General features: G+C 38.4%; 1 protein-coding gene across 4 annotated transcripts in view; it reads right to left on the bottom strand.

Annotated features, from left to right (window-relative positions):
• ZFYVE9 (zinc finger FYVE-type containing 9) overlaps positions 1-15,464 on the bottom strand; it is a 230,502-nt gene that overhangs the window by 151,717 nt on the left and 63,321 nt on the right. For 3 of the 4 annotated variants that reach the window (XM_049875155.1, XM_049875153.1, XM_049875157.1), the window contains exon 2: positions 4,179-4,284. The gene's annotated coding sequence lies outside the window, so the exon portion shown is untranslated. Of the gene's footprint in view, positions 1-4,178; positions 4,285-12,048; positions 12,346-15,464 lie in introns of those variants that run through there. The other variant, XM_049875156.1, reaches the window with a different exon arrangement.

Below are 15,464 nucleotides of genomic sequence, written 5' to 3'. Positions count from 1 at the left end.
ATAACTAGACAGCAACCTTCAGGCCTCGGGTTTGAAAGCTAGCAAGGAAGATGGAAATTACTGGCTGCAAACTTGTAGAAGTTTCAACATTGGACAGGGCCAGACTACGTTCTCTGCATGAAGCCAGGAGTTGGGGGAAAACTCTACCTAGTGACTACCCAGTGATAGCAACAGAGTATAATCCACTGAATAAAAAAGAAAACCCTAAATCCTTACAGAGGAATGAATAAATCATAAGTGTGATGATGAATGGATATTTACATAGTTTCAAAGCACCTCTTCACCAAAGTATTAATTACAATGGAAAAAAATAACTGCAGAGGAAAAGCCTGGCAGACACCACCTTGCTCAGGTGATCGAAGTGAACATCATCACTAACGGGGCAAATCAAAATCCAGTGCTCCAATCAGAACTACAATGAAAACAACACAGCACCACTTCTGTGATATTCTCACCAAAAATGCATAATCTGAATCTAGTGGGAGAAACATATGACAAATTGGAAAACCTATGGGGCAGTTCTATTCTGTCCTATACAGTCGCCGTGAGTCGGAATCGACTTGACAGCAATGGGTTTATATATATATATATACATACACAAAATAATTAGTCCATGATCTTCAAAAGGTCAAGAAAGTTAAAGAAAGGCTGTAGACTGTTTCAGACTGAAGGAGACTAAAGAGACATGACAAGTACATGTAATTTTAAACTAAGTTCTTTGATAAAAATGGTATTATCTGAACAACTGGCAAAATTTGAATAGGGTCTGAAGATTAGATAGTTCTAATATACCAGCATTCATTTCCTGATCTTGATGGCTGTTATTATGGTTACATAAATGTCCTTGTTTGCAGAAAACACATTCAAAGATGGTGGCACACACAGCTAGCAACTTACTTTCAAACAGCTCATAGAAAAAGTTCTGTACTACACTTGCAAATTTTTTATAAGCTTGAGATTGTTTTAGAATTAAAACATTACATGCACACACACACAAAAAACCTATCATATTTTTAATTTCTGGAGTGCTTTCTTTTTCTGATCCTTTTTATGGCATCTTGATCTTGTCTCATGAATGTAACTTCTTCTCTTACCTTTCTGGAGCAATTATTTACAGTTGTTTTTTGTTCTGTTACCAATATTATTTCTTCCAAGTTCCTTTTTTGTTATTTAAGTGTTTTGATCTCTATCGTTCACACTGGAGGGTTTTGCCAAATGCCTATATATTTAAGAAATGAGGTACTAAAAATTAATTGGTCACCCTTCAGCCAAAGATTAGACAGGCCCATAAAACAAAAAGAGACTAAATGGGCACACCAGCTCAGGGGCAAGGACAAGAAGACAGGAAGGGATAGGACAGCTGGTAATGGGGAACCCAAGGTCGAGAAGGGGAAACTATTGGCATGTTGTGAGGTTGTCAACCACTGTCACATAACAATATGCGTTTTAATTGTTTAATGAGAAACTAATTTGCTCTGTAAATCTTCATCTAAAGTACAATAAATGAAATCTTAAAAAAAAAAATTTTGAAGCTTTGCATGTGTGGCATGACTTGTCATTTGGGAGGCTTCTACTGCATGATGACTGGGTGGGAACACAGCTACTCATCAGGAAACCCCCAAATGTCAGTATATGTAGGTTTTTTCTCTGGATTCCAGAGAAGATCAAATAATCTCCTGTTAATTCCAGGCAGCTACCTTACCTTCTGAAAGAAGGGTAGGGGAAGGGCCATGAGGAGGGTCTCTACTTTTAGTATGTGGGGTTTCCCTTAATCTCCCTGTGTTCAGGATGGAGTCTCATCCTCGATTTCTGTTATGCCTGATGTTTCCAAGTCTTCAGCCTCTTTGGTTTCATTCTCCAGGAGACGGGCAGTCTTGTGACTACATGTGCTAGAACTCTCAGAGGATTTAAATCTTATGTCAGGATTCTTCACTTGTCTTCTTATAAAAGCATCAATCTCTTATTCAAAATAGAAGTACACTAAATATTTGAACATGTATATCTCAGAGAGGAATATAATTACTTAGTTCAGTACAGTTTATCCTTGCAAACCTCTTCTTTCTGTGTTTCTGCTTCTAGCTCTCTCCTTTCTTATTCTGTTGAATTTTGGATCCTTTCCTGAATCTCAGTCTTAGGGATCCCACTTTTAAAGCACTCATCTGATTGCTCCTTTTATGTCTCCTTCACTGGTACTTCTCTTTATGTCATAAATTAATTACTTGAATATGTGTATATGCATTCTTGCATCAAACATTATTTAGCATCTAGTCTGCCAGGTGCTCCTTGGAAACTCTATGGGGCAGTTCTACTCTGTCCTGTAGGGTCGCTATGAGTCGGAATCGACTCGATGGCTGTGGGATTGGGTTATGTAGTAGGCACTGTCCTAGCCACAAAGTTAAAATGACAAATAAGACAATGTCCCTGAGCTAAAGGAGACCAATGTCTCACAGGGGAGATGGACAGGTAAACTTAAAATATATAACACTGTGCTATGTATTAATTGATATGTGCCCGGGGTGGGGGAGGGGGGGTAAGGAGCCAAAACAGAGATATTATTTGGGGTACAATAGGCTACTGTAACAAATATTCCAATAATTTTTCTGTGACTCAGATAAGACAGAAGTTCATTTATATCTCATATAACAACCACATCAAGTATTCCACATCTGCAGACAACTCTACTCAGTGTAGTGCTGGGATCCAGGCTCCTTCCACCTTGGTTGTCCACCATCCCCTACGGCAGTGCTTCTCGAAAGTGCCAATCTGCAAGGGGAATATAGATCAAAACACTACTGTCTTCATGGATAAATACTTACCACAAAAAATAGTAGCCGAACTAAACACAACTCCTTTTATCAGGATGGACCAGTAATAGCTCAAGAAAGATGGCTGGTTGGTGGGCTACACTTTGATTAGCACTGCCCTAGCCTGAAGGTGAAAAATGAAAATCCTCACAACTGGACCAGTAAACAACATCATGATAAATAAAGAAAACAATGAAGGTGTAAACAATTTCTTTCTACTTGGATCAACCATCAACATTCACGGAAACAGGAGCAACCCACTAACAGAACAGACATGGAAGTAGTACCATCATTTCTGCTCACAGTCCTTTAGTTAGCTTAGTCACAAAGCCACATCTAGCTGTAAAGGAGGCTGACTCGACTGCCGCATCCAGCTGTAGCTACAGAATGGAAGGATGGATTTTGGAGTCTTTCCTGTAGGAGGCAGAAAGCTTCCTAAAGAGCGATGTCTGAAGGATGAATAAGATTTTGCCAGGTGAAGGCAGCAAATGGCACTCCAGAGAGAGGGAATCCTATGTGAGAAGGCTAGGGGACAAGAAATAGCTTGCCAACTGAAGACCTAGAAGTTTCAGTGAGGAAAACACTGCCAAGTGCCTCTGCTCCTCCTCAAAGGAAAAGAAAAGGAGCTCAATCTCCTGCCACACACCTCTGCCATGCCTTTCCTTGCTTGCCTCTTTCCTCGCGTCTGTGGAAAACCATCGAACTCAGAGTATGCAACACTCCATTAGTGAACGGCACAATCATCTTCTGAAATCTACCACCCACCCACCTTTGCCATTTTGTACCTTTCAAACAATTATAAAATTTGAAAAAAAAAATCCTTATCAGGAAAGAGTCAAGGATTCCTGCTCTAAAAGGATGAATAAGATACTTCCAGTTTTCTACTTTAAATTAAGGCTTTTCACAACTAGTCCAAAAATACAAAATAAAATAATGTAATTAAATTTATATTTCTAACCAATTCCCCATTCCAAAATTAACTTTAATTATTTAGATCTTGCATGATGACTAAGAAACGTAAATGAATTTAATTAAACAGATATACTGCTCTTTTCTCCTAACAATATCACTCAAGTCCAAGTTCTTTCTCATGCTGAAACTACCTTCCTGTGCTCAAGATAGCAGTATCTTGACTCTAGAAGGCAGGAGCCAAGCACCGGAAATTAGCTTTCTGACATAGTTCAACAATAATTTTAGAATATTCTTTTGCTCTAGATTTAAATAAAATCTTTTTGAAAAATTACACTTACGATTTAATAAGAGGCAAGGCCATAAATGAAGCAAGCGGCATACAGGCATCAGCATTACTTTCTACGGATCTAGTTGTTTTCTCAAGCTCAACCTCTAAGAGAAATACGAACATGTTTTTCTTACCTTTTTCCCTTTACACACGTGATAAGAAACAGACTTCTCTGAGCTTACTCATGATGTTTGCTGCACCACCAGCCAGTCCTGCTGATTCAGTATGTTCCGTTTGATCCTGAAGAAAAAAACACATTGTCCATTATATTTGCTAGAGCAATAAGCCCTAATTTTCTTCATATAAACTTACATACCCATACAAATAAAAGCTGTAGGGCTTAAATAATAAATTAAAATTACACCTTTCAGATTCAAAGACCTGGCTAGCATGGTATGCAATAGCAGACACATGTTATTGTCTAAGAAGGTCAAAAGTTAAATGTTTCAATGAACAGTTAAGAATATTTATATACTTATTTCCAATGGATGATACAAAGTAAAATATCAACAGCAAGCACTTTCTTCTCAATGACTTTAACTATGTTAATTCATAAAAACACCACTTATGTTATATCACAGTAGGCCTTCCAAAGCTAACAAAACTGCTGCTTTACAAAAATGTCCTGTTAGTGTGATCTACTCCACGGCACTGGGAAGTGTGATTTTTTTTTTCTATACACACAGAATTCTTAAATTGAGTTTCAAAAGCTTCCTGCTGAGATTTTTATTGCCAAACAACTGTTTTCCCCTCAAATGGAGTCCCTTATGATTCTAGTCCTCCTCCACTGCTTAGAAACAATGGATCCATTAACCCTATATTAACCTTTACTATCAGGGGTATGTAAAAGACAAAGCTTTTTTTTTTTTTTTTTAATAACTTTTATTAAGCTTCAAGTGAACGTTTACAAATCCAATCAGTTTGTCACATATAAGTTTACATACATCTCACTCCCTACTCCCACTTGCTCTCCCCCTCTTGAGTCAGCCCTTTCAGTCTCTCCTTTCTTGACAATTTTGCCGGCTTCCCTCTCTCTCTATCCTCCCATCCCCCCTCCAGACAAGAGTTGCCAACACAATCTCAAGTGTCCACCTAATATAATTAGCTCACTCTTCATCAGCGTCTCTCTCCCACCCGCTGACCCGTCCCTTTCATGTCTGATGAGCTGTCTTCGGGGATGGTTCCTGTCCTGTGGCAACAGAAGGTCTGGGGAGCATGGCCGCCGGGATTCCTCCAGACTCAGTCAGACCATTAAGTTTGGTCTTTTTATGAGAATTTGGGGTCTGTATCCCACTGATCTCCTGCTCCCTCAGGGGTCCTTTGCTGTGCTCCCTGTCAGGGCAGTCATCGATTGTGGCCGGGCACCAACTAGTTCTTCTGGTCTCAGGATGATGTAGGTCTCTGGTTCATGTGGCCCTTTCTGTCTCTTGGGCTCTTAGTTGTCGTGTGGCCTTGGTGTTCTTCATTTTCCTTTGCTCCAGGTGGGTTGAGACCAATTGCTGCATCTTAGATGGCCGCTTGTTAGCATTTAAGACCCCAGACGCCACATTTCAAAGTGGGATGCAGAATGATTTCATAATAGAATTATTTTGCCAATTGACTTAGAAGTCCCCTCAAACCATGTTCCCCAGACCCCCGCACTTGCTCCCCTGACCTTTGAAGCATTCATTTTATCCCGGAAACTTCTTTGCTTTTGGTCCAGTCCAATTGAGCTGACCTTCCATGTATTGAGTGTTGTCTTTCCCTTCACCTAAAGCAGTTCTTATCTACTGATTAATCAATAAAAAACCCTCTCCCACCCTCCCTCCCTCCCCCCCTCGTAACCACAAAAGTATGTGTTCTTCTCAGTTTATACTATTTCTCAAGATCTTATAATAGTGGTCTTATACAATATTTGTCCTTTTGCCTCTGACTAATTTCACTCAGCATAATGCCTTCCAGGTTCCTCCATGTTATGAAATGTTTCAGAGATTCGTCACTGTTCTTTATCGATGCGTAGTATTCCATTGTGTGAATATACCACAATTTATTTACCCATTCATCCGTTGATGGACACCTTGGTTGCTTCCAGCTTTTTGCTATTGTAAACAGAGCTGCAATAAACATGGGTGTGCATATATCTGGTTGTATGAAGGCTCTTGTATCTCTAGGGTATATTCCTAGGAGTGGGATTTCTGGGTTGTATGGTAGTTCTATTTCTAACTGTTTAAGATAACGCCAGATAGATTTCCAAAGTGGTTGTACCATTTTACATTCCCACCAGCAGTGTATGAGAGTTCCAATCTCTCCGCAGCCTCTCCAACATTTATTATTTTGTGTTTTTTGGATTAATGCCAGCCTTGCTGGTGTGAGATGGAATCTCATCGTAGTTTTAATTTGCATTTCTCTAATGGCTAATGATCGAGAGCATTTTCTCATGTATCTGTTGGCTGCCTGAATATCTTCTTTAGTGAAATGTGTGTTCATATCCTTTGCCCACTTCTTGATTGGGTTGTTTGTCTTTTTGTGGTTGAGTTTTGACAGAATCATGTAGATTTTAGAGATCAGGCGCTGGTCGGAGATGTCATAGCTGAAAATTCTTTCCCAGTCTGTAGGTGGTCTTTTTACTCTTTTGGAGAAGTCTCTAGATGAGCATAGGTGTTTGATTTTTAGGAGCTCCCAGTTATCGGGTTTCTCTTCATCATTTTTGGTAATGTTTTGTATTCTGTTTATACCTTGTATTAGGGCTCCTAGGGTTGTCCCAATTTTTTCTTCCATGATCTTTATCGTTTTAGTCTTTATGTTGAGGTCTTTGATCCACTTGGAGTTAGTTTTTGTGCATGGTGTGAGGTATGGGTCCTGTTTCATTTTTTTGCAAATGGATATCCAGTTATGCCAGCACCATTTGTTAAAAAGGCTATCTTTTCCCCAGTTAATTGACACTGGTCCTTTGTCAAATATCAGCTGCTCATACGTGGATGGATCTATGTCTGGGTTCTCAATTCTGTTCCATTGGTCTATGTGTCTGTTGTTGTACCAATACCAGGCTGTTTTGACTACTGTGGCTGTATAGTAGGTTCTGAAGTCAGGTAAGGTGAGGCCTCCCACTTTCTTCTTCTTTTTCAGTAGTGCTTTGCTTATCCGGGGCTTCTTTCCCTTCCATATGAAATTGGTGATTTGTTTCTCTATCCCCTTAAAATATGACATTGGAATTTGCATCGGAAGTGCGTTAAATGTATAGATGGCTTTTGGTAGAATAGACATTTTTACTATGTTAAGTCTTCCTATCCATGAGCAGGGTATGTTTTTCCACTTAAGTATGTCCTTTTGAATTTCTTGTAGTAGAGCTTTGTAGTTTTCTTTTGTATAGGTCTTTTACATCCTTGGTAAGATTTATTCCTAAGTATCTTATCTTCTTGGGGGCTACTGTGAATGGTATTGATTTGGTTATTTCCTCTTCGGTGTTCTTTTTGTTGATGTAGAGGAATCCAAGTGATTTTTGTATGTTTATTTTATAACCTGAGACTCTGCCAAACTCTTCTATTAGTTTCAGTAGTTTTCTGGAGGATTCCTTAGGGTTTTCTGTGTATATAATCATGTCATCTGCAAATAGTGATAACTTTACTTCTTCCTTGCCAATCCGGATACCTTTTATTTCTTTGTCTAGCCTAATTGCCCTGGCTAAGACTTCCAACACGATGTTGAATAAGAGCGGTGATAAAGGGCATCCTTGTCTGGTTCCCGTTCTCAAGGGAAATGCTTTCAGGTTCTCTCCATTTAGAGTGATATTGGCTGTTGGCTTTGCATAGATGCCCTTTATTATGTTGAGGAATTTTCCTTCAATTCCTATTTTGGTAAGAGTTTTTATCATGAATGGGTGTTGGACTTTGTCAAATGCCTTTTCTGCATCAATTGATAAGATCATGTGGTTTTTGTCTTTTGTTTTATTTATGTGGTGGATTACATTAATGGTTTTTCTGATATTAAACCAGCCTTGCATACCTGGTATAAATCCCACTTGATCAGGGTGAATTATTTTTTTGATGTGTTGTTGGATTCTATTGGCTAGAATTTTGTTGAGGATTTTTGCATCAATGTTCATGGGGGATATAGGTCTATAATTTTCTTTTTTTGTAATGTCTTTACCTGGTTTTGGTATCAGGGAGATGGTGGCTTCATAGAATGAGTTGGGTAGTATTCCGTCATTTTCTATGCTTTGGAATACCTTTAGTAGCAGTGGTGTTAACTCTTCTCTGAAAGTTTGGTAGAACTCTGCAGTGAAGCCGTCCGAGCCAGGGCTTTTTTTTGTTGGGAGTTTTTTGATTACCGTTTCAATCTCTTTTTTTGTTATGGGTCTATTTAGTTGTTCTACTTCTGAATGTGTTAGTTTAGGTAGGTAGTGTTTTTCCAGGAATTCATCCATTTCTTCTAGGTTTTCAAATTTGTTAGAGTACAATTTTTCATAATAATCTGAAATGATTCTTTTAATTTCATTTGGTTCTGTTGTGATGTGGTCCTTCTCATTTCTTATTCGGGTTATTTGTTTCCTTTCCTGTATTTCTTTAGTCAGTCTAGCCAAAGGTTTATCAATTTTGTTAATTTTTTCAAAGAACCAGCTTTTGGCTTTGTTAATTCCTTCAATTGTTTTTCTGTTCTCTAATTCATTTAGTTCAGCTCTAATTTTTATTATTTGTTTTCTTCTGGTGCCTGATGGATTCTTTTGTTGCTCAGTTTCTATTTGTTCAAGTTGTCGGGACAGTTCTCTGATTTTGGCTCTTTCTTCTTTTTGTATGTGTGCATTTATTGATATAAATTGGCCTCTGAGCACTGCTTTTGCTGTGTCCCAGAGGTTTTGATAGGAAGTATTTTCATTCTCGTTGCTTTCTATGAATTTCCTTATTCCCTCCTTGATGTCTTCTATAACCCAGTCTTTTTTCAGGAGGGTATTGTTCATTTTCCAAGTATTTGATTTCTTTTCCCTAGTTTTTCTGTTATTGATCTCTAGTTTTATTGCCTTGTGGTCTGAGAAGATGCTTTGTAATATTTCGATGTTTTGGATTCTGCAAAGGTTTGTTTTATGACCTAATATGTGGTCTATTCTAGAGAATGTTCCATGTGCGCTAGAAAAAAAAGTATATTTTGCAGCAGTTGGGGGGAGAGTTCTGTATAAGTCAATGAGGTCAAGTTGGTTGATTCTTGTAATTAGATCTTCCGTGTCTCTGTTGAGCTTCTTACTGAATGTCCTGTCCTTCTCTGAAAGTGGTGTGTTGAAGTCTCCTACTATAATTGTGGAGGTATCTATCTCGCTTTTCAATTCTGTTAAAATTTGATTTATGTATCTTGCAGCCCTGTCATTGGGTGCATAAATATTTAATATGGTTATGTCTTCCTGATCAATTGTCCCTTTTATCATTATATAGTGTCCTTCTTTATCCTTTGTGGTGGATTTAAGTCTAAAGTCTATTTTGTCAGAAATTAATATTGCTACTCCTCTTCTTTTTTGCTTATTGTTTGCTTGATATACTTTTTTCCATCCTTTGAGTTTTAGTTTGTTTGTGTCTCTAAGTCTAAGGTGTGTCTCTTGTAGGCAGCATATAGATGGATTGTGTTTCTTTATCCAGTCTGTGACTCTCTGTCTCTTTATTGGTGCATTTAGTCCATTTACATTCAGGGTAATTATAGATAAATAAGTTTTTAGTGCTGTCATTTTGATGCCTTTTTATGTGTGTTGTTGACAATTTCATTTTTCCACATACTTTTTAGTGCTGAGGCGTTTTTCTTAGTAAATCGTGAGATCCTCATTTTCATAGTGCTTGACTTTATGTTAGTTGAGTCGTTACGTTTTTCTTGGTTTTTATCTTGAGTTATAGAGTTGTTATACCTTTTTGTGGTTACCTTATTATTTACCCCTATTTTTCTAAGTAAAAACCTAACTTGTATGGTTCTATATCGCCTTGTATCACTCTCCATATGGCAGTTCAATGCCTCCTATATTTAGTCCCTCTTTTTGATTATTGTGATCTTTTACCTATTGACTTCCATGATTCCCTGTTACGTGTATTTTTTTTTTTTTAATTAATCTTAATTTGTTTGTTTTTGTGCTTTCCCTATTTGAGTTGATATCAGGACGTTCTGTTTTGTGACCTTGTGTTGTGCTGATATCTGATATTATTGGTTCTCTGACCAAACAATATCCTTTAGTATTTCTTGTAGCTTTGGTTTGGTTTTTGCAAATTCTCTAAACTTGTGTTTATCTGTAAATATCTTAATTTCGCCTTCATATTTCAGAGAGAGTTTTGCTGGATATATGATCCTTGGCTGGCAGTTTTTCTCCTTCAGTGTTCTGTATATGTCGTCCCATTCCCTTCTTGCCTGCATGGTTTCAGCTGAGTAGTCAGAACATATTCTTATTGATTCTCCCTTGAAGGAAACCTTTCTTTTCTCCCTGGCTGCTTTTAAAATTTTCTGTTTATCTTTGGTTTTGGTGAGTTTGATGATAATGTGTCTTGGTGTTTTTCTTTTTGGATCAATCTTAAATGGGGTTAGATGAGCATCTTGGATAGATATCCTTTCGTCTTTCATGATGTCAGGGAAGTTTTCTGTCAGGAGTTCTTCAACTATTTTCTCTGTGTTTTCTGTCCCCCCTCCCTGTTCTGGGACTCCAATCACCCGCAGGTTATCCTTCTTGATAGAGTCCCACATAATTCTTAGGGTTTCTTCATTTTTTTTAATTCTTTTATCTGATTTTTTTTCAGCTATGTTGGTGTTGATTCCCTGGTCCTCCAGATGTCCCAGTCTGCATTCTAATTGCTCGAGTCTGCTCCTCTGACTTCCTATTGTGTTGTCTAATTCTGTAATTTTATTGTTAATCTTTTGGATTTCTACATGTTGTCTCTCTATGGATTCTTGCAACTTATTAATTTTTCCAGTATGTTCTTGAATAATCTTTTTGAGTTCTTCAACAGTTTTATCAGTGTGTTCCTTGGCTTTTTCTGCAGTTATCCTAATTTCATTTGTGATATCATTAAGCATTCTGTAAATTAGTTTTTTATATTCTGTATCTGATAATTCCAAGATTGTATCTTCATTTGGGAAAGATTTTGATTCTTTTGTTTGGGGGGTTGGAGAAGCTGTCATGGTCTGCTTCTTTAAGTGGTTTGATATGGATTGTTGTCTCCAAGCCATCACTGGGAAACTAGTTTTTCCAGAAAATCCGCTAAAAAAAAATGCAGTCAGATCCCCATCAGAGTTCTCCCTCTGGCTCAGGCTATTCAGATGTTAATGAAGCCGCCTGGGGAGGGTGGGGGAGGGAACAGAGAGATAGGAGAGTAGCACCTCAGAATATAGCCAGAGTTGCTTGTCTTGCTTGGAATGACTATTATATCTGAGACTCCCGCGGGGCGCGTCGCCTATGTGTGCTGGCTGTGTGGAGATTGCCCCCAGGGGGTCTGGCCCGCTGGAGTCACGGTCAGATCCTCTGCTTCCAGCCCCACGCCCAGCGTCAAGGCTCCCCTACTGGGACGATGCACTCTCGACTCCAAAATCAGTCGCTGCCTCCCGGGGACTTCTCGTCCCTCCAGCTGCGTGGCCGTGCCACACCCGAGAGCCAGTTGGGCCTCCTCCCGGGGTTAGTTCAGATGGGTGGAGCAGCTCCCCGTGCTTGTGCCGTGACCGAGTGTCCCGGCTGGGACGCTGTTCTCCCCGCTCCAATACCAGTCGCTGCCTCCCGGGGACTTCTCCTACCGGCTGCGTCCCACGCCGCTCGCGCGACCCGGCTGGTCCCCTTCCCGGGGTTAGTTCAGGGGGGTGGAGCTACTCTCTGTGTTTATGCCGTACCTGCGTCCAGTCCAAATCCCTGCGGGACGGTTCCCCGGCTCGGACGCTGCTCTTTCTGCTCCAAGACCAGTCACTGCCTCCCGGGGACTTCTCCTACCGGCTGCGTCCCACGCCGCCCGTGGAACCAGCTGGTCCCCCTCCCGGGGTTAGTTCAGGGGGGTGGAGTAGCTCTCTGTGCTTGTGCTGTACCTGACTGGTACGCTGGCTCCAGGCTCTGGAAACAATCGCTGCTTCCCCGTATTAGTTCGTTCTCCATCTCTAAATCTGTGTTTGTTGTTCAGGGTTCGTAGATTGTTATGTATGTGATCGATTCACTTGTTTTTCCGTGTCTTTGTTGTAAGAGGGATCTGAGGTAGCGTCTGCCTAGTCCGCCATCTTGGCTCCACCTCTCAAGACAAAGCTTTTTGAAATGTTATTTCTTTCTTCTGATTATATGACAATATCCATGAAGTTATAACAGTACAACGTAAATGACTCTGTAATTGCTGAGAGAGATAATCTGAAATCCTTTAATGGTCTAATTTAGTCTTAAACAAGATTAGTAGTTGAAACTAATCACAATAAAACTAAGACTAAGAATCCCATATTGTTTGTATAAGATATCTACCACATAATCATAGCATTTTCAAAGCAAGATGATGTCTTAGAGATGGTCAACTGAACACTAAATTTTAAAGATAAACTAAGGTGCCAAAAAAATTTTTTCTGATATTATTACAAATATGTTTTCATTATCTGACGGAATATATTACTATCACACGCAAGTTAAATATGGCTGAAGATAATTTTAAAATGGTTGCAGCAGTACATGGACAGGAAACTGTCGGAAATTCAGGCCAGATTTGGAAGAGAATGTGGAACAAAAGATATCATTGCTGACGTCAGATGGATCTTGGCTGAAAGCAGAGAATATCAGGAAGACGTTTACCTGTGCTTTATTGACCATGCAAAGGCATTTGACCATGTGGATTATAACAAATTATGGATAACACTGTGAAGAATGGGAATTCCAGAATACTTAATTGTGCTCATGCGGAACCTGTACATAGACCAATAGGCAATCATTTGAACAGGGCTAGGGGATATTGCATAGTTTAAAGTCCAGAAAGTGTGTAGCACAGTTGCATCTTTTCACCATACTTATTCAATCTGTATGCTGAGCAAATAATCCAAGAAGCTGGACTATATGAAGAAGAACGTAGTATCAGGTTTGGTGGAAGGCTCATTAACCTGCAATATGCAGAAAACACAACGTTGCTTGCTGAAAGCAAAGAGGACTTGAAGCACTTACTAACGAAGATCAAAGACTACAGCCTTCAGTATGGATTGAACCTCAACATAATGAAAACGAAAATCTTCAAAACTGGACCAATTAGCAACATCGTGATAAATGGAGAAAAATTGAAGTTATCTAAGATTTCACTTTACTTGGATCCACAATCAATGCCCATGGAAACAGCAGTCAAGAAATCAAATGTCGTGTTGCACTGGGCAAATCTGCTGCAAAAGATCTCTTTAAAATGTTAAAAAGCAACTATGTTACCTTGAGCACTAATACATGCCTGATCCAAGCCATAATATTTTCAGTCCCTCATATACATGTGAAAGGACATCATGCTTGGTCGAAAGTCAGCCAAAAGGAGGAAGACCCTCAACGAGATGGACTGTCACAGTGGCTGCAACAATGGGCTCAAACATACAAGAATTGTGAGGATGGCGCAGGACTGTTCTGTTGTACATAGGGTCTCTATGAGTCAGAATTGACTTGACAGCACTTAACAACAACAATCTGATGTGAAAATGAAAGGCTTACTAAAAAATAAGTGATTAAGAAAAGCATCTAAAACTCAAGTTTCCAGAGACCAATAAAAACTATGGAATGAAAATCACTGGTGGAAGATTTTTCTGTCTTGAACACTTGAAAAATATGCATAAGCTATGAAATACTCTAAATGAGAAATGCTATTAATGCTAAGAAATAGACTTACATCTATGAAATAAAGGACTAAATCATATCAAAACTATGCAACAGCTGTATAGAGTAGAAGAACCAAGGTCAAAATGAGAACGAGGTAATTGAGTAAGGCTCTCCCCTCTAATGCAATCTACTTAAGTTTTTTTTTCTAAACAAATAAAATTAACTCCATAGATTCAAAGTCAAATGCAGTATTTTTTTTTTTTTTTTTAACGTGTGAGGCAATTCCAATAATGTTACCTAACATTCATTTTCAAACTTTAAAGGTTTTTTTTCTGGAATTATATTCTTTTGTCTCTCTCCCTCAGCTGGCAAAGGCTCGACCCTAGTTAAATACTGTCCACCTACTCCACCCTCTCCAAGCTGCTGAAGTATGGCTGAATGAAATCACACAAGATGACAGCCGGTCTCAACTTCACATTTATGACCTCACACTACTTCTTCCTCAATCTACTTTGTCTCTCAAAGATGACTATTTGATACCCATTTCTCTCTCATCAAACTGTCAACAAGCACTTCTCTGCTTTACTATGAATGACGACCTTGCTTCTTATTTTACTTTTTTTCATTCAATATAAGAAATCAAGAATGGTTAAGATACACCATTACTTTATTTAAAAAAAAAAATCAAAATTAAGCACTATGCCTTTAATGACTATCCTGTGATACGCATCTATCAGTAACACCAACCTTCTGGTAGCTTTGAAGTTTATTCCAACCGAGGTTAATTCTCCTGCCTTCAGTTATATGATTTGGCCTATAATAGGGAACACTTTGGTAACTCAGTAACAAGGTTGACACAACTATATTTACTTGCAGTCATTTTTTTCCTAGGGTCCTATAAAGTATTTGGTTGTTCCTTTCTGGAAAAAACACTGCATGGTAGTTAATTCTATAAAGATGGATAACTGCTTCACTAATATAAAATGTATGCCTACTGCTCTGTGCCTTTCTGTATATAAAGTAACTATTCATTTCAATGCCAATCACAGTGTAATTTTTTAAAAAAGACCTTTTAAACGGCATTTAAACAATATACGTATTACCAAAAAACATAACAGTAACTAACACTACATCAACTTTAACCAAATCTGGGCATCAGGACGGTCACCTGGTCAATAACAATTGTGAGATGCCATCAATTAAAAAATGCACCCCAATTTCAAAGATTTTGAAATGTAAAAAAAAAAAAATGCACATTATAGAATTGATGAAATGCTATACTTTTTTTACATTTAAATCTATGGCCCAGTTCAATTTATTCTGGTGTAAAGTGTGAGGTATAGATTGAGCTTCATTGTCTCCTAGATGGCTACCCAACTGTTCAATACTATTAAAAAGGCCAGCTTTTGCTCACTAATATAAATGCCTCCGTAATCATATACTAAATTTCTGTAGGTATTTGAATTGGTATTTTTTGACTTTCTATTTTGTTTCATTGTTCTGTGACTGTTTGCATCACAAATATTTGTATCATATAGTTTTAATTACTATAGCTATTTAACCATATATTGTGTTTGTGTATGTATTCTACTTCTAGCTCCTCCCTCTATATTCGTTTTCAGATTTTTTAAGACCATACTTATTTATTTTTCCATAAAAACTTTAGAATGTTTATTTAGTATCAAAA

Source organism: Elephas maximus, chromosome 3 (genome assembly GCF_024166365.1).
Source record: "Elephas maximus indicus isolate mEleMax1 chromosome 3, mEleMax1 primary haplotype, whole genome shotgun sequence".
NCBI classification, from domain to species: domain Eukaryota; kingdom Metazoa; phylum Chordata; class Mammalia; order Proboscidea; family Elephantidae; genus Elephas; species Elephas maximus.
This window is presented reverse-complemented; position numbering and strand designations above follow the sequence as displayed.